The 19,931-nt window shown below is 36.3% G+C and overlaps 1 long non-coding RNA gene across 1 annotated transcript in view; it reads right to left on the bottom strand.

Annotated features, from left to right (window-relative positions):
• Positions 1-724: 724 nt before the first annotated feature.
• Positions 725-19,931, bottom strand: part of LOC103548470 (uncharacterized) — a 43,987-nt gene continuing 24,780 nt past the window's right edge. The window contains exons 2-3 of the long non-coding RNA XR_544259.2: positions 7,995-8,195; positions 725-7,761 (exon numbers count right to left, since the gene is read on the bottom strand). This is a non-coding gene — a long non-coding RNA (uncharacterized lncRNA). The remainder of the gene's footprint in view (positions 7,762-7,994; positions 8,196-19,931) is intronic.

The raw sequence follows: 19,931 nt of genomic DNA, 5'->3' as shown, positions 1-19,931 counted from the left end.
CTTGTTAATTTAAAATAAAATATATAGCAAGGTTTTTAAAGCTCCTTTTAGATATTTAGTGATATTTACATAAACATGCTTGACTAAGTTTGGAATCATAGACACGGAGAAATTAGGAGAACAAAGAGATGAACATGTCTCTTGTGCCTCTTTTTCTCTTTATTCTCCTGTTTTGACCAGGGTACTCACTGCCTTCTTCCTACTCCAAGCAGAGATAGATAAAATTTACGTTAAGCTATAAGGTCAAACTGGAAATGCCATACTAGCCAGAGGAGAATGGGATGAATTAAGGAATATTTTCCAATTGTAAAAATAGTGTTTTTAACTTCCTTAGGTATTAAAGGAAAAAGGAGAAACCACAAGACAGCATAATACCATATATCTTGCTCTCCATTGCAAGAGAGTCTACACTTTGTAGAGCTCAGCAACAGCCATGAGTCATCTGTGATGTGGCACACTGCAATTATTTGAAGTTAGAATTCAAAAGGTAGTTTTGCATTAGGAAATTCCTCTAAAATTACAAAAACATTATTTTATAAAATAAGCATGCTAAAGGCTCAGAGTTTATGGTCCTGTGAACCATTAAATTCACTGAGAATTTTGAACAAAAAAGGAAGATGGAGGGAGAGAACGTCATTTAAAAATAGTTTCTTCCCACATTTGATAGTTATCAAAGAAATAATTTTTGCTTTAATGTCTTCTCAATAAATTATATTCAAAATTACTGAGTTCAACATAATTTTATTTTCACTTTTATATCCTGAAATATAAATGTACTCAAAAATCAAATATGTTCAACCAAAAAACCTATTTTGTTTCATCAGAAATCCTTAGCTGTCTGCTTTACTTAAAGCGAACACAGATTATGAGGTCAGAACACCTTTAAATTAGAAATCCATTACTGATTGGTTGTGTTCTAGGACAAATTACTCAAACTTCTTCAGCCTCAGTTTCATAGGGTAAAATATTAGTAAACACTTACATAGTTACCACGATAAAACAGATAATCTATGTAAAGCAATTAATCTAATGCCTGACAAATACTAAATGCTCAATAAACATAGCTCTTGTTGTTGTTACAGATTTAGGAAAGCATGCCTCAAAACCTTATCTTTGATTAGATTACTTTTATTATATTAAAAACGTAAGGAGTTAGAGCTCTTCCCTTTATATTAACAGCTGTGACAATAATGCAGTTCAAGGCTATCATGCATATTATCGAATCTCCTGAAGTTGATATGTCGAATAGAGCTCACTGAATTCCTACTTTCCCATTTTAGTGTTGACTAAAGTTGAAGTTATCATCTGGGTAATTGTCTTACCCCTACATACTACCATTCTCCTCTTCCACTTTGTTAAGAAAATTTTAAAAGTACAGCAAAAACATGTGGTATAATTGAGTTGAAGTTACTTCTGTGAGGAGTGAGCAGTGACTACTATGAATAAGTTAGAAAAATTATGGATCTCACCAATGATTTTCATATCTCTATTCCTGTGTAAAAAGTAAAAACCAAACCCAGTTTCTCTAAATCAGTTTGGTCTGGTTTTGACCAAATGTTGGCCCGGTCCAATAAGTGTTAATTATATATGAACCATGATCTTAGTGCTATGATAGATTTCAAGGAGTTATAATAGAAGTTTAGACATGATTTCTGCCCTAAGATATGTAATGCCCAGAGAAGAGCAAATTAACACACATCAAACAACAAGGAGTCCATGACAGAATAGCTTAAAGAAACTTGTTTTCATAAACCACATCATTGTGTGCCAAGTTTTATTGAGTAGACAGAAAAATTTGTAGATGCAAGCACAGAAATGAAAACCAATGGAAAGTGGAATGATCCTGGCAAGCGTTATTCACTCACTCATCTTCCCACTTATTAAGTACACATCTATGTCCACTTAATAACTTCAGCAGACCCTTACAAGCTTGTAGAAGTAAAGGAGAAGAGGGAGGTGTTGCCTGTTAAGGCCTGGGTTTCAGGTACAAATACGCTGAGGAAGAGTGGAACATGTTTGGTTCCTGATTATAAGGGAGACATGACTGAATAGCATAAAAAGTATATCCTGGAAACTTATATTGGATACTTTTCTGTATGCATCATCTTTATAATCATTTGTAGAAGTTCTCTCAGCAACTGTTGCCTGGGAAGCACACTCCATTCACCTGCTGCCTCCCCAGCTCTACCACTTCTCCAGCAGAATGGACCAGAGGTAGATGCTGAATTCAAAACCAGTTGATCTATCTGGAAAGATGCAGAGGCTGTAGTTGGCTGTTGGGAACTGTTAGCTCTATAGAATCATATTGACTTGAAGCTGGTGGCCATGTATTGCCATTCTCTAGTAGAAGGGTTTCCAAAGCAGAGAAGGTAGAGGGTATGTCACTTCTGGAACACAAGAAGAGGTTTGTTCCCCAGCTGCTTCCCTGAAATGTTCTTATTGAATATGGTGGCTTAGATTTTGTGATCATCACAAAGGCTATTGCACTATGAAAATAGTTATTCCTACCACACTTACTTGGAATTTCTTAAGTGGTTTTCTGGTTTTTGTAACCAAAGAATCTTGACTAGCACTGATATGCAGGATGAAGCCAAGTCATGGTGAGTTATGAAAGCTGAGCAGAGAAATTGCATTTAGGTATAATAGAAAATGACACCATCAAAGACTTTGGATGGGAACCTGAAGTGATCAAAGTGGTTTTAAGAAAGAGGGATTTGGCAGCAGTATTCAAGATCGATTAGATGATCCTAGAATCATGTAAGCCAGCTCAGAGGTTCATGCAGTATGTGGAAAATCAGATTTGTAAATGATATATATATCTAAATAAAATCATTACTTACTATTATAGATGTAATGACTGCCATATGATGAAAATTTATTAAACATCAAGCGCTGTACTTATTAAGAACTTTGTGTATATTAATGCATTCTATTTTTACATTCAATAATACCCTTTTATTTTAGAACTATTAAATAAGTTTAGCAAGAGCAAAGATCTGGCTTAATTCTTTAGCTGAGACATAAACCCAGTTCTATCTGACACCAACCACCATTCCCCTTTGTTTTCTAGCATTTCAGTAAAATGGACATTATTGGAGCATACATCTTGTATCACATCTTAGGACCTGGGTTAGATGCTAGGCAGGTAAAAGTGAAAAACCCTGCTTCTCTGAGAAGTTCATACCAACTGCAATATTTCTGCAAAGAACATTACCAAAAAACCTTTGTATAAAGTTTTTCACTCATTTCAAGTAAAACAATGGAATGGCTTATGATAATTGTCTCAAAGAACTTGAAGTGTAATTATAACGTGTAATTATCGCATCTCCAAAGGAGAATAGCATTTACAAAGAGAAACACTTAAATATCCCTATTTAAGAGAGTTTCTTGAAATGTCAGCAACACCGCAAAGTGAGACCAACATTGTAGGAGAGCAGGCAATCACACAGATGACATGAGGATTCCAGTTCTGGAGGAGGTGATAAACCCACATTTGCTGCTTGAATTCTCTCTGGAATTATCACAAATGTGAGAAGGGGCACAGATGAGTCTCAGAATCTATCAAGAGAGTCTATGAAAAATCCCTTTGAGGCCAAAGGTGAAAGGGGTCCAGAGTGTGCTGTGGGTGTCAGGTCGGGGGAGTGGGCAAGAGTGTTATTAAGTAGGAGCATAGCCATAGCAATGTGTGCAAGAGGGTCCAGTGACGTGGGTTGTCCCACTTTCTCTCTCCACATTGGCCCAGGAGGAAGTTGTCTAACACTTTCTCCTCTAAGATAGTAATGTAGTAGCCTAGAGTCAGTGCCAAAAAGAGATGGCATGCTAAATAGAGATTGAAACCCATTTGGATGGAAAAGAGATAGAAAAAAAAGTAACACACATCTTCTTTCTTTCCTAAAATACAGGAGGCATCTCTTTAAAAAGTCAAGTGTCCAGGACAGAGATTAGACGATAATATCCCAAGGAGCAGGGTCAGCCCTTATGTGCGTATGTGGGGAGAGGGGACACAGAATACCTGAGTCCTTGATGTCACATCAGAAGCTCCCTTGCACAAAGGACACTTCCACAACTCCAATGTGGCCAGAGTCTATACCTAGACCCTAGGATTTGATCACCCCTGTGGTACCCAAAACCAGAGTGGGAGTAGATTCTCCAAAAGAATATGACCTTAAAATTAAGAACAATTATTGAGATAACTATGGAATATATGCAACATAAAAGAGAAACCAAAAATAGAAAACCTTAGCAGAGGAGGCATAATTAATAGACCAGGTAGATTACAAATTAAATAGTACAACCCAATAATTATAAATATCTTTGAGGAATAGAAATAGAAATTGAAAAAATGAAACAGAAACAAATATTCATAAAGAACCAGAACAGATATTCATGAAGATTCTGAGTATGACAAGTACGTTACTTTAAGTAAAGAACTCACTAGACGGGATAAATAATAAAATGGGCCAAGATAGTGAATGAATAAGGGCTGGAAGAGTAGGTTGAGGAGGCCTCCCAGAAGATAGATAAATGGTAAGATTTAAAATCTAACGGGGTATAGTGTACACAAGATGTGTTGACATCTGTATAATAGAAATCTCAGAAGTAAAGGAAATAATAGTTCTTAGAAGAACAAATATTTTAAAAACTGCACAAAGTTTTCCTAGTATTTAAGTAACCAATGAGAAACTCAGATTGAATGGGCCCATAGAACTACATATGAAAGGAAAACAAAACACACTTCAACCCATTTGAATGAATTGTGAAAACATCAGAAACAAAGAAATGAATCTGAGATCCTCCAGAATGAAAAGGCAGATTGTATACAAAGACCTGGAATCAGGTGGACATTGGTCATGTTAACAGCAATACTATATGCAAGGTGGAGATATTTTCAAAAAGTGAAGGAAAAAAATCTGGAGCCCAACATTGTATATCAAGCTAAACTCATATTTAAATGAAAAGGTAAAATAAAGATATCTTTCAGCATGAAAGACTCAAACTTGGTCACACAAAGGCTATATTTGGAATAAATATTGAAGGAAACACCTCCAACAAGAAGAGAAATAAATCCAAGAGAAAGCCCGGAGAGTGCTGATGTATCCACCTGATCTGATTGTCACACAGTACTCTGGCAGCCAATCTCATCAGCCCCTTCTAACTACGCAGCAGGTGATCCTACCTGCAGCCAAATGTACTACCATCCATCCAGGCGACTGACTAAAAACCTGGGTGACATCTGAGTCTACTGCCTTTTCTGTTTCCTTCATGTTTGGTCTCCAAATCCTGCCGCTTTTTACTGCTCATTAACTCAATCAATATCTTTCTACCAGAATTTGGCAGTTGCTTTATTCCACCATTTTCCTAAATTGCCTAATCCGTTTTCTTTCTATATGACACTTGACATTCAAAAGAATCACTTTCAAAGGACACATACAACCCCTTAGAATTGATCATTTGGCACGCACTCTGTGAGGACCTCCTTTGCGCCCCCTGCTGGCTATCTTCTCACCCTAAATACCAGCGCAGACAACCTCTCCTCCATCTGGCTTTCCTTCACCCCTAGCCTGGAGTTAGTTTCCGTTTCCATATGGGCCCTTTATTCCTCATGGTAGATAGAATAGGGCGTTTTCATTTTTCTATCTGTCCAATGAGGTCTCCAAGCAACTTGAAGGCAAAAATTGTTTTCTTACTCACTGTTTATAAATATTTCCAGAATCACTGAAAAAGTAGATGAATAAATGGCAAACAAATAAAACAGACTTGAGATTCTAAAAGATCTCATTTAAATGCCAGCTCCACCATTGCAAACATGGTCGAATAACATAATTATGTGTGGCTTTAATTTTTTTCTCATTTATAAAATAGGAAAAATAAAGTCTGTAGCAGAATTTTGTTGTGAATTTAAGTGGGAATATGATGTAAAAGCACTTAGCACAATGTCTGTCACATAATTGCTACACAATATATATAGTATCCTTTCCCAATAAAGAAGTATCTTTTAAGAATGACTGGGTGAAATCTATTATTCCAGGGGATACATTGACAAAAATTAATAAGATCAACAGTTTACAGTTTAACAGAGGTAAATCTTAATACTTGTTATTCTAGATTGAAAGACACACATGTGCCGTACATTAAAGAGGTCTGTGCTGAATGCAACACCTGGATACTTCAGTATCACTCGAAGCACTTAAAATAATACAGATTCTTGGGGTTCACCCTTAGTCATCATGATGTGAGAGACCCATGGTAATTACGGGAGAAAGACAGATTAAAGCAGAATTTCTCAACAATGACACTACTGACGTTTTGGGCTGGATGCTTCTCTGTTGTGAAGGGCTGACTTGTGCACTGTAGGATGTTCAGCAGCATCTCTGTCCTCTATTCACTAGTTGATGGTACCACACTCCCTTTCCCTCCCCAGCACCCCCACGTTGTGACAACCAAAATGTCTTCAAATATTGCCAAGTTGTCCCTGGGACAAAACTACGCCAAGTTAAGGACGACAGAATTTTTAAACAAAACGATTTCCCCTCTTGGACATTTTCCATGATTATGGCAGGTCAGCATTTTCTATTTTATGACTTCTGCCTTCCTAATATAGAAACCATAAACTCAGTTCCCTGGCCTCCCTTGAAACTGCATCATGTGCATGTGACCTAGGCTGCAACAGTAAGAGGAATCAGTCCAGAACTTGGGTTCTGAAGAGGGTAATTCTAGGAAGCAGTGACCAGGTGGGATCCAAATTCCATCAAAGGTGATGGGGGAGGTCCAGCTGGGGGGAGCAGTGACGTTGCGCAGGCATGCTCTGCTGCCTGGTGCTTGGCATGTGATGGAACTTCAGTGCTTGTAGCATGATGGGGTCATTGCAGAGGCATTCTGCCTCATCTGTGGGATATTCCTCCTGGCTGTAGACACTTCAAGCACTACCTTAACTGGGTTCCTCAACTGAACCATACAATGCAAAATGATTTGAGTGATGATTTTCTCAATCCTCCCAAAGATGGTCCATAATACTATCATGCATATGGCAACTTCCCTTCTCATGGATAGGAGAGAAATACATTCACTGCATACACTGGATGCCTTGGCAGATTAGAGCTTAATTGTCACACGGAAAATGGATTGAGAGGGAAATAAAATCTCTTTTCTGCTAAAATTAGCTATTATGATTCTGCTTTTTGCAACTAAAGTGCTTAGTGCTAACAGTCTTCAACTGAAGAATCATGAGCAGCTATAAAATGGAGGTGATTTTCTTTAGCTGGACCTTGAAATATGTTTTAATGGTGAATAATTTGCCTCTCCCTTGTGGTAAGCATTTCCCTAAGTGCTTGTATGGGGACAGTACAAGAGACTATATTCCGGGGATTTGGTATTCTCACACGTTATATTATTTTGTTCAATCTTTGTGACAACCTTATCCAGGACTGGCTACACAATGGGAGGGGCTCAGTGCAAACTGAAATGTGGGGCTTTTTGTTCAAAAACTAAAAATTTAGGATGGCAGCAGCAAAACCTTAAAACAGACATGGGGTCCTTCTCAGCCCAAGACTCTGTGAGACTTCTCAGGTCACACTTCCGTGAGGCCAGCCCTGTCCTCATGAGATAGGCAATCCCTATGGCACTCCTGCCAATTTACATGCGAAGACCAAGACCGTGAGCTTCACTGGTGGTCTATGGCAACTTATGAAGACATCCTGATAGTTCATCATTCAGCACATCAAAAATAGCCCTGGAAGTGCCAGTGATCCAGCATCTTTGCACCTGAAAGAGATGAGTAGATTGTGGTGATGATTTAGAGTCGGAACTACACAGACAATATATTATTAAATATACACAAATGCTAGAGGCTATATATAAATATATATATATATATATATAAAGCCCAAACTTGAATTAGACCAGTGTTAAGCCACTGACTGCATAATAAAGTTTGTTGACATCAATACAACCAACAATCAATATACCATTATTTGTTACAAAAGTGATAAATCTACCTGGGGTACTGAATAGATTCTATGAAGTGAGCAGACTCAGTGAAGCGGTGGTTTATCAGAGCAGACGGCATCGCGTTGTGAATACTGTCCCTGGCTACCAACCCTCCAGGCGTGACTCTCCTTTCTTAACAGGCTTCTTCACCTGAACCACACAGTATTTATCACGTTTCTCATTCAGCTTTCACTCTCAATGTTCCTGTCCTATTTTGGAAGGAAATAATTATTAAGATAATTCTGATGATCACAGCCCTGTAGCTTATAATATTCTAATGAAATTTTAATATGATAATTGCGTAGTAATTGAAAATTTTAAGTTAACTTTTTCAAGGAGTAGGGGGATATCTTGTTACATTAAGAACTGTACAGTGATTTTTAACTTTTGGATAATATAATTATGTCATAACATTTATACACACGGTGATTTTTTTTTAATTATGCAAAGAAACTGGCTTAAATTGCAAATAAAAAGATATTTTAATGGCTGCTTTGTATACAGGCCTCTAATTCAGAAGCAATAGATGTGGTTTTCCAACGACGAACTCATTTTACAGATCATCATGTCGGCATTAGTGAACACCTGGCAATATAGTATAGTTTTCAATTATTGATGTATTAGTGTATTATCTATTCTACAACACAGTTATCAAGTTTTACTTCCATTTTATTTATTTTTGATTCAAAATACTATATTTACTATTTAATAACATATTTAAACATTTATCACATTCACACTTGAGGTACTAGAATGTCTTAGGGTATCTGGAGTAACATGCAATGGTAGGGACCATGTCAACATTTCAGAGATTTATTGTGATAAGTGACTAACCCGCCTCTGCAACACTTTATCTGATAGATTCTCCCCTATGCCCCCAAAAAACATACAATTGTATGCAAATAATCATGACAAGAAAAATTTGTACTGGTTTTTTGCAGCAAATCAGCAGTGACTGTGAAAAAGATCAGTAACACAATGGATTTACATGTACTCATTATTTGTCTGAAGTTTACCATTCAAAAGGATGCCCTTTGGGTGCTTTCACTTAAAACGCTCCTTCTAAAGTTATTACTAGTGATCCTGATTCAGTAGTTTGCAGGGGTATAGAGAAATTTCATTTTTATCAAGAACATAAGGACACTCTAATTCTGAGGATATGCTGCTTATGCTAAGAAAAATGCTGTCACTATGTCGAATTATTTCAAGAATGTATGAAAAGACATAGAAGCAATAAAACAAAAAACAGAAAATGGAAGAAGCCTATTTGCCAGGGAAATCCTCTTTGTAGAAATATTGGAGTAGGAAAATCTCTACATTTATTTGGCAACAAGAAAAAGTATTAGAGGTTTTATATATTTGGACAGCCTTGTATTGGATGGCACGTGGAAAAGGAAACAAGACAAGCGAATGAGCTAGAATTTACGTTCACAACAAGAGGTATTTTCTTGCTGTTGCTGTCGTTGACGTTACTATCAGTATTAGTTGATGTAAGAAAGAAAGGTTACTCATGCTCCTGCTAGAGGAAAACTCTTGGAGATCATCCGTCCCTTAGAACAGGTAGAGAACACAATGATCAGGCCTACTTCTGAGAAATGGAGAATGAGGGAGGGGGTTCCAAAGGCTGGGAGACAACTTCTTCAAATCCAAACACAGAAAGCAAATAAGGCTGAGATTAACTGGATGCGAAGACAGTAGACGTAAAAATGCCGAATGAGCAAACATCGGAGTCAGGTGATGGCCGGGAGCAGGCTGAAGCTGCTAAGGAGGCAGGGCTCCAGGGACAGAGAAGCTTACTCTCGCTGATGGCCTCCCAGCGGAAGTCCACACTCCAGCCTAAAACACGAGGCCCCACTACCTGATGACTCCTCAATGTCATGGTCTCCTCAGTATAAGTGTCTAGAATGAAAAATTACTCAAATGTTTAATAATATTTCCTTCAGTTTGAGGAAATAATAATGAAAGTAACAAAACTTCTCAGCAAGCCAGGAAAACTATCTGATTAAAAATCACAAGGTATGTGAATTGATTATAGAAATCATCATTTGTTTTTCTTTTCTTAGGTCCTTTCTTTGATTTCTTGAAAAGTGTATTTATATAGCTTTGATTTAAGCTTAAGAGCACACACTACAACAGTTTTTGCTTATCATCCATAAAAGATAAGGACTTTCCAAAGAATAATCTGCTTGTTTGTTTTCTTCATTAACTGGCAATTTTTCCCACCTTGGTTACCAGTTTTCAAGATGGATAGACACAGAAAAGATAATTGATACCCACAAGTTGGATAAATTGTGATGGTTGACTCTTAAAATTCTGCTAAATATAAATAACTCAAACCTTACTTTCCCCACTTATAACATCAGCAGGTCCCCTTGAGTGAATTATCACTTGAGCTTTGACTCTCAGCCATTTTTCACCATATCTATTGCATTTATTTTGCACTTTGTCATTACAATTTTGATATTTGGGGGCAAAAGTGTTGGAAAACCAGGGTGCCCAGAGTGCCTCTGGTTAGTTCAGTGAGAATTTGGGATATGTATTAAAGTGATTCTAGATGAAGCCGTAGAGAAATGTTAAAATAAATTACCTCATTCTTTTTGTTTCTTTTAATGCTGTTTGGATCCACTATTAGATTCTTAAAGAAAATGCGTTTGGGTAACAAGTGTGGCCCCAAAAGGCAGGCTATGCAGATGCTGATTATTTCCCCAGCACCTCAGCTACAAACTCAATAAGTGCTTGGGGTAGCTCACCTGGCTGTTGAGTGTACTGAAATACAGATGGAACCCCTGGGCATTGCTGAGAATATTGAAGGACACCTGATACTGTTCACTCATCATTTATCTTCTTTAGTGTCTAAAATCTGTGAATCTTGGAGAAACATGGGGAAAAAAAGTTAAGAAGTTGTTGTCAGGGTCACAGGGTTTTCCACTCCTTTTTTGTCACTTGTCAGCAGAGGCATATTTTTAAGTTCAGCTATGGCTATTTTTCTTGATTTTAATCCTTTACTTGAATTATTCGACTCCCCTTTCTTTTCAGAGTTAGCCATATCTAGAATCTCCAAAGAATAAATTACCAGCTATGTCTCAAGAGGTAAATAAATGTAGGAAGTAAAAAAACCTCAGTTTCTGAGGCCTTTATTAAAAGTAGGTCATGAACACAATTTTGTCCTATACCCAACCCCGACCCCTGATGAAACAGAAACAGTGGCGTAGACATCAATCAACAGCATTGTGTGGATGATGGTGAGAAATGGTCTCCTGTCCATATCTGCTCATCTATGACTACTGTCTCCTTTAATAATTGGGTATTTTGAAATCCCAGTGGAAATGTAGTCAATATCATACACTTCTCTCTGTGAGTTCTGTAACTTAAAATGCCATCATCAGTGTTTTACATACAAACAATTACAACTTACGGCTTCTTATATGCTTAAGAGGTGATAATCAGACCTCCCTAGGTAGGAGGTAGCTCAGAATCTTTTGAAGGCTAAATCCTCAGAACCCAAATGGTCCATGTGTAATATTTGTGGCATTCTTACTCCTACTCAAAGATAAACATGCACATGTGTGCACGCATACGCACACACACACAAAGAAGAAGTGCCAAATGTTTCTAAAAATAGAAATATAAATACAATAGTCAGGAGTGTAAGAGTAGAGTCTCTGAAAAGAAACTCCATGGCAGTAAGATTTCATGGCATTTGTAATCACCTCAGACAGTGACTTGACAGCCAACTTGGATGTGGGTTCACCAGATTTGTGAAGAGTGTAGTACTGATTTGTTAGTGATTACAGCACTCAGCAGTTGTCTAGTGATGGTTGAGAGGACCCTTGATAATCCTTAAGCTTGCATTGTGTTTGCTTCCCTTGCTAGACATTTAATTGCAATTTTCCGTAAAGGAGCTGTTTCCCTTTCCATATGCAAATACATTTTGCAGAATTGGGAGGAGTTTGAGGAAAGAAATGGACAAGGGAAGGACTTGGCTTCTCAGTGGTGGAAACTCAAAAAGATGTTTGTTATCTCTCCTCCTCTTATTGCTAAACATAACATCTAATTACCCGTTTCTAGGTCATATATAATTTGAGATAGAACTATGCTCAAAATTTAGCCAAAAAAAATCGTTTCAGTATTTTTGAAAGAACAAATTTTAAATCTATCCTTGACGTTATCCAGTTTGAATGATGAATGTCTTTATTTAATAAGTAACGAAACTAAAAAATATTCTTCAGACAATAATTTACAGAGTACTTCAAATGCAACCATTCCTTTCCTGATGAGTACTGAATAAATATTCGTTAGACAATAGAAATTATTTTTAAACGCTGTCATCCTGTTAATCCATTGGTGAGTACATAAAGAAGTTTAATAATTCTAGAGGACAGTTTGACAGTATGGACCAAAAGACCTTGAAGTATGAATATCTTTTGTTCTTAGTTGCCTGGAATCTTCAAAGTGGAAAGTGCTAGTAACTATTGATGAAATTTTGCTATTGAATGCTGACAAAATACATCGAACCATTCGAAGATAGATGGATATAAATGTTCAGCAACGTATTACTTATAATAATTTATTATTGATGAAAAGTATATATTCAAAAAAGGGGAATTAAAATAAATTATCTATGGAATCTCCTATAAGATAAAGTCTATGCAGCCATTAAAAATTACATTTCATAGATTTGCTTATTACTAAGAAAAAATGTTCATAATGCATCATTAACATTAAGAACAGGCTAAAAATATAAAATATATGTATGCACATATGACATGTATATATGTATGTAGGATATGTCACAATATTAATATTGTCATGTATATATAATGGTAATTATATTCAAGGAATGGAATTGCTGGTGATTTTACTATTCTCTTAATATTTTTCTGTTTTCCAGCTTTCTGCCCTGCACTGTTAATATTTGGGTAATGAGAAAAATATGTAAAAGTATCTGCCACATGTGTGGTGATGGATTATAATTAATCTTTGGGTGGTGAACATGATGTAATCTACACAGAATTCAAAATATATTACGATGTACACCTGAAAACAAAATTGAAAACCAAAGTAAAAGGTAATGTTTTAGATTTTCTGTTATTATATTTTCTTTAGTTTGTATAAATGGTCATAGTAAATAACATTAAATGATTGGACTTTTTCACTAAAAACCCCAATTTTAATTTTAGCTTATCATACTAAAAAGTTCCGTACTTGGATTTTCACTCTCTCTAATCTTTAAGTTCAAATATGAAAATTCGTCAAACTTCTCAAAGTGTTCCAATTCGAAACCAAGGAACAATACAGTAGATTCTGGGTTGTTGGTCTGGCGTTTGTTTCTCCCACTTAGGACTGTTTCTTTCAGGAACTAATAATTGTTTAATATGTTTTAAAACTGATTCACAGGGAAGAATATATCATATAATTACACTCAAAATTGCAAATCCTTGAGGATGGAGTGAAGACGTTTTAGGAGGTACAAAGGTACAAAAGCAAGAATGACTCATATGAAAAATGTAGGCAAAGAAAATGCTTTGCTAGAAATTTAAATCATAAAAATGCCAATGGGTAAGAGCTGTCAAAATATTCTACAGTCTTGAAACAGAATGTTGAACAATTAAAAGTTAATTGTTTTAATCTAGATAGAAAATACTGCAGTAAAAGCCAATGCTTCACCAAGCCATGGAATGGTCATGGTTCAGTAATAAAATGTTTTGATCTCTAATCTCAAAAAGACTCAAATAGAAACTTGGGGATGGTCCAGCAAAGTGGATTGTTTCAGTGAGGACACAATGAAAAAGCTTCGGTGACAAATAGCTTCTCTTTAATGACTAAGACAAGGGGAGAAATTGCTCAGGTGCTAGTTATGAAAAGGCTGAAAGTAGCTAAAACAATGTTTCCTTAATTATCATTCAATATGCCTCCTAGCGTTTCAGCTTCTCTTTCTCCTCCACTGCCCCCAGGAGAAGGGATATACTAAATAGCGCAAGAGGACAGTCATTTTTCCTTTCTGTGCTCCTTTCTTCCCTCCATCCCTCCCTCCTCCTGCCTTCCTTCCTCTTTCCCTTCACTCCTTCCCTTTCTCTGTGTCTCTACACCTCTCCCCCAACAAGAAGTTATTCACTTTTATTTTAAGACTGAAATTTGTCAACTAAAAAATGTGCCAATTAATTTATTTTGAGACATTTTAAGTAAAAACACCACTCAGAGATATAATTTCTAGTTTACTGAAAATTGCTGTCTTCAAAAAATAGGAAAGCAGACAAGGAAATGTTGAACCACAATTTGATACAGACTAAGATACATGAATTCTATCACTGAGTCAGGTTGTCGATTGATGTGTCTTGTAATTTTAACAAATAACTTTGGTAGTATTTATTTGATGCATTAATGATCCACATGTTTTTCATATTATTTGTCGAAAACTGTATAAACCCTTCCTATTTAATCCTCCAATGCTCTTTGTTCCACAGCACTTCTAGAGAGGAATGGAGTATAAGGAAAATTGTATTGCCTCTACCCGGTAAATTGTGACAACAGGATTTGTGACCTTAAGCGGTGTCCCTTATCTTTGTTCAAGAATAATTTTACCATAAAATTATGACTCTTATACAAGTATATAATGAAGCCAAATAAAATAAAATTAATTAATATGGGAAATAGCAGGCTATTAGAACTAGTTCAAAGGAGTATATACATACTTATATAGGCCATTACAACTGCTGAAATGAGTTTATAAATTGGTTAATGTCCATAAGACAATAATCAATTGAATCTCCACCTGCACTATTTGCATTTTTAGGGATGAGAATTGTTTGCATTACTATCAGCATTCTGTAATTTACAGAGTTTTAAGAAGCTCAAAGATAACGAAAGGTGAATTGACTTGGAAGGATGTGCTAGACACGGCACCAAGTGATCTTTTTTTGCCCATTCCAAAATTTTTTAAAAATTTTTCATACCATCTTCTTCATCCTACAGCAGTGAATTACTTAGCTTAGATCAGATTAAGGTTTTTAGAAATGTTACTTCTATGTATTACTCAGAATGAAATGAATATGAACAAATAGTGATAGAATTATAGAATTTAATTTTAAAGGAAATCCAAGGAATTACTGGATCCAACAAACTTTGTATTGATAGAGAAGAGATTGTGGTCTTCATTGTTGAATTGAAAAGATTAGTGCCCAGGGATTTTGCATGATGAGCCAAAAATCAAAGACAAAGTTATAGAGAAATGAATGTTGGTTCAGACGGGACTGCCTCCATATTTACATGGCTACTGTCCCCAGTTGTACCTGAAATCCTAAGTGTGATATGGACGTGAACACTCATATTATATGCCTCCCAAACTCTCCCAGAGTAGTCACAATGCCCACTTCCTGGGCCAATCTTGTCTCTTACAGCTATCACCTATCCTTTCTGTTTATCTAGAAAGGAGGAGAAAAAATGAGGTGTTGAAAGTGAATGGGAGAAAAAATAAAAGAAAGATATCAAGAATCACTTACCGATACTTCTCCCTCCCTAATTTCACCTGACACTACTTCCAGCTGTTTGTCCTACTGTACTTTTCTCCAACCCTATATATGATCTACTTTCCATATACTCAAAGTGGGGTTTGCACTTCAATCCCATGTTTACAATCATGCTATTTCCTTTGAATATTCTCTCCCTCTCGTCTGCCTGTCGCTTTCTTAGACATGCCTCAAGATTGAGTTAAAACGTCATCTGCTCCACGATGCTGTATTCTGAGATCTCAAAATATTTCTTTGCTATTATGTGGCTGTATATTCTTTACAGTAAGAGCTTATTTAAATTTGCCTCATTCTGCACGTACCCATCAGAGTACTTGGAACACAGAAGACGTTGATGACTAAGACTATTAATATAACGAGAAGCGTATTAATGACCAACAGAATACGTGAATAAGTAGGTGTATGAATGAATGAATGAATGAACGAATAGAATAACTCAAAAATGTATGAAAGTGCCTCTTTGCTTCCTCAGATATGTAAATCCTGGGTTTGTTGGCAGATCATTCTCAAAGTAGAGACAATAAGAAAAGCATTCAATCCATCCTTTCCCCCAATTCAAGCCCTAATGCAGATCTGCTTTATAAACTGAGATGTATGTAGTCCTTTAAAGTACTTTAGGGATGAGGTTCCATTGTGAGGCAGGGAATTTCCCCCTTACCCTCTTGGTTCTTATGGCTGGTCTAATAATTAAACTGACATAAGGCAGTTTAACAGGAGAAAATCAAACATAGTTTAATACATGCATATGGGGAATTCATGTAAGTGTAAAAGATTCAAAAAACAGTCAGGCAAAAATGAGGTATATATGTCATTCTGGACTAAGGAGAAAGGGACAGAGTTCTGGACCTTCAAAGGGAAAGGAGACAATTTGCCGAAAGATGAAAAGAGTTAATGTTTAGTAAACAAATGTTTGTTGGGTCAGCTAGAGACAATGGGACACAGAGAGGACTTTGATTAAATGGGCCTTGCCAGGTTCCTCCCTGTCTACCACACCTAGTTCATATTATACTATAGCTATCCATGGTGAAAGCTTCTTCCTGGAACAGGCCTTCTATCTTAAATTCTTTTAGACAGTTAGGAGGAAGGTCCAAGCTTCCTCATGAGTCTTTTATTCTTAAAAATAATCAGCTCCAAATGATCTTCAAGTTAAGAAATACATTTTGGGGTGGCGAATTTTATTCCCCTTCATTGTCATGCCCATCAAAAAACAGAATCTTTGAAAAATAGAGTCCTTAACAAAGAATAATTCCCAGAAAGTCCATATTTTCAAAAATTCAGCCATGAAATGAAAACAAAACAAAGCAAAACAACATTTTTCCAGAAGGTTATATCTTAGTGTCTACAACTGTTATTACTTCATTAGGTACAAGAGAAAAACATAGGAAATTCTTTTGTGTCTTTTATCGCTTTATCATCAAGGTAATTTCTGGCGGGTACATGGTCTTAGAAGTTTTTTATTTGTGTGTTATAGGATAGGAGGAGATTTTATACTTGAGTCTGGAAATTTAGATTAATTCTAGTAATTAAAGGTGAAAAGACTCCAATTTCACAAGGTGAGTCCAAAGCCACAGAATTCTACAATGTGTGTTGAATTGATCAGAAGGGAATCTGAATCTGAGGTGTTTGTTTTAAGGATGACAATGGGAACTCCGTGGGCAGATGCCTCCAAGCTCTTCTCTGAGATGAGTCTCCGTGCTTTGCAAGCACTGATAAGTTAATTTCCAAATATTCAAGTGCTTATCCCAAACTTTCCAAACTGCCGTCTGAACTTGCTGATGCATGCTCAAGTTCTCAGCAGAGTGGCTTAAACAATATACCTTTTGTTTTTTTCTTTACCCAATAATTCTCCCCAAACGATAGCAGTGACTACCTTTTAGAATCTGTCATATATGTCTTATTTTGAGGTCTTGGTATTCTGTTTGACAGATTATAAATTTAGGAATTGTGAGCATAATTCTAAGTTTGCATTTATGTATATAAAACTCTTGCATATTTTTAACAATTCTGCGTGAATATTTAATGTCAATTGCATATTATAATATTATCTTGGTTATAGAAGTGTTATGAAAACAAAAAAGACAAAGAAGAAAACTGTTTGGAAAATATGCTCTATTCTAAAAAAAATAGCTCTGATATTGCATGAAGGAATGTTGGTTTTGTGGGGTTTTTTAAAAAATGAAACTTTGCAAACTATGCACTTTGTAAAACAGTCTTAAATGTGAAAAGTAGAGATAAGAACTGAGTAGGAGGGTGAGTCCTGGAAATGAAAGCCAGGACACAGTTGAAGGCTAAGTGTATTAGAAATTATAGAGAAGCAAAATGTTGAGAAAGGTGATTGATTTGAACTAAGTTGAAATATGGAAGTGTCCAGACACTTATAAAAAGGGATTGAATTTTGATTTACTGGTGGTTCCAACTTCACATAGTTTACATAAAGTGGCAATCAGGGAAGTTTGACTCAGCCTCAGTAAGCATATAGAGTACATTTCAGACCCATAAAAAAGTTCTAACAATAAAGAAGCTGTTACTGGATAAAAGTTTGGGGGAAGCAGTATACTCGAGGTGGATTGAGGAAAGCATTCAAAACCCACATTCACAGCAACCTTCTTTTCCTTTTAACTTAATGAATATGCTCTACACTTTAGTTAAAGTCACTAATTTACTTTGAAATTTTCTTCTTGGCATGAGAATTTACATTTAATTTTTTAAACTGGCCAATAATATGACTTCTGTTGCCTTCTTTTCCTTAACCCTTAAAATTAGTTCCTTCAGGAAAAAAAAAAAAAAAATCTTCTGGGATTCAATACTATCCAAGATTGAAAAGGTGAAGGTTTTAATTAACTGCCCTAGAGCTTATCATTGCAAGATGGGAGTATTTAGCTCAAGCGGTGTGAAGAGCTCTTAAATTATTCTAGCAATTGAGTTTCCATCCTTTTTGTTCTATGTTGTAAAATCCTTTAATGGCTAAACACACTCACGAACTTGGACTTTAGACTCTATGAACAGCAGGGGCGAGCTCTGCGACTGATGTAATGTTCACTCCCATGTGGACAGAAGCATTAGACTTTCTGGAATTCATGCATATGTTAAAAGGGTGAATGTGAATTAATCAGAAAGGCTACCCTCAAGGAGGCCAAGCTCTTTTAGTTCTCAGAAAAAAGTTAGGGGGTGGGCAGGATTAAGAAAATTGAAAGCTTAAATAAAAGAGAATCAGGCACTCCTCTAAGTTTTTCTCACACTGAGTGAGGCCAAATGCCAATACTTTGATTTACAATCATCCGCATCAAGTTACTTTAGAGACAAGGAAATGTGTCTGACATCACAGCAGCAGATGGATGGTCAGCTGACCTCATGGGCCATTCATCACTGAGATGGGGGAGTTAGTTCACTTCTCTACACTTCAGTTAACAGCCCCTAAAAGGGTGAAAGTCAAGACTTGCAATTGAATAGCTAGGTCATTCTAGTTGTCAGGCCAAATCCTGAAACTTTGACCAGTTTACTCTCTGACAATATGACATCACTTAACCTCTCTGTACATTTAAGCTTATTGTATTTCATTTTTTAATAAGCAATGAGAAGTCTTGAAATAACACACTGTCAGAATTCTTTTCCTTTATGGTAGGGGACAGGTGTTATGGAAATAACTTTCACCCTAGATTGAGATTCCCAGGTACCTTTCGGTGTATCTCAGAAACACGATTCGTAGGATTTTCTAAGCCCTTGCTACTTAAAGTATCTTTCACAGATCGGCAGGACATTGCTAGAAATAGAGAACCACAAGCCCTGTCCCCAACCTACTGATTCAGAATCTGTATTTTAATCTAACTACCAGATAATTTAAATGCATATTAAAGTGTGAGAAGCACTGTGTTAATAGTTACTTGTGTATAAGTGGCGACAACACTGTGTTTTAAATGCTTCAGTATTCATCCTTAAAATTCTACCGGTTATTTTTTTCACAAGAATGAAATATTTTAAATTTCAGCTTCTGAGCCTCGTGAGAACACGGTCGTGTCTTAATTTTCTCCATATATCCGGAATCTTCCAAGTAACTATGACATAGCAGAAACTCAAGACATGTTTGTAGAATTAGTTTATGACATAAATTTAATGTGAAATATGCTTAAATCTAAATTTTCACAAGTTCCTTGTATTTCACTTTTTAAAATACATTAAAATTATAATGCTAAAAAATATAATGTTAAAAATCTTAACCCTCATTTACCCTATGGGTAATTCAGAGGTTATAAAAGCCAGTTTTCTCTGCGTAACGCTAAAGGCTTGTGCTGGAAGAATCAGCCTCAATAACTTCCTACTTCCCACATAGGTCCACAGAACTCGAGAGAAAAGGTCATTTCTAAAAGTGCTGCAATGAACATGCTAGCCTCTGCCCCCTAAGGAAAGAGAAAAGGGTTTTGC

The sequence above is a fragment of the Equus przewalskii genome, chromosome 16 (genome assembly GCF_037783145.1).
Source record: "Equus przewalskii isolate Varuska chromosome 16, EquPr2, whole genome shotgun sequence".
In the NCBI taxonomy this organism is placed as follows: domain Eukaryota; kingdom Metazoa; phylum Chordata; class Mammalia; order Perissodactyla; family Equidae; genus Equus; species Equus przewalskii.
This window is presented reverse-complemented; position numbering and strand designations above follow the sequence as displayed.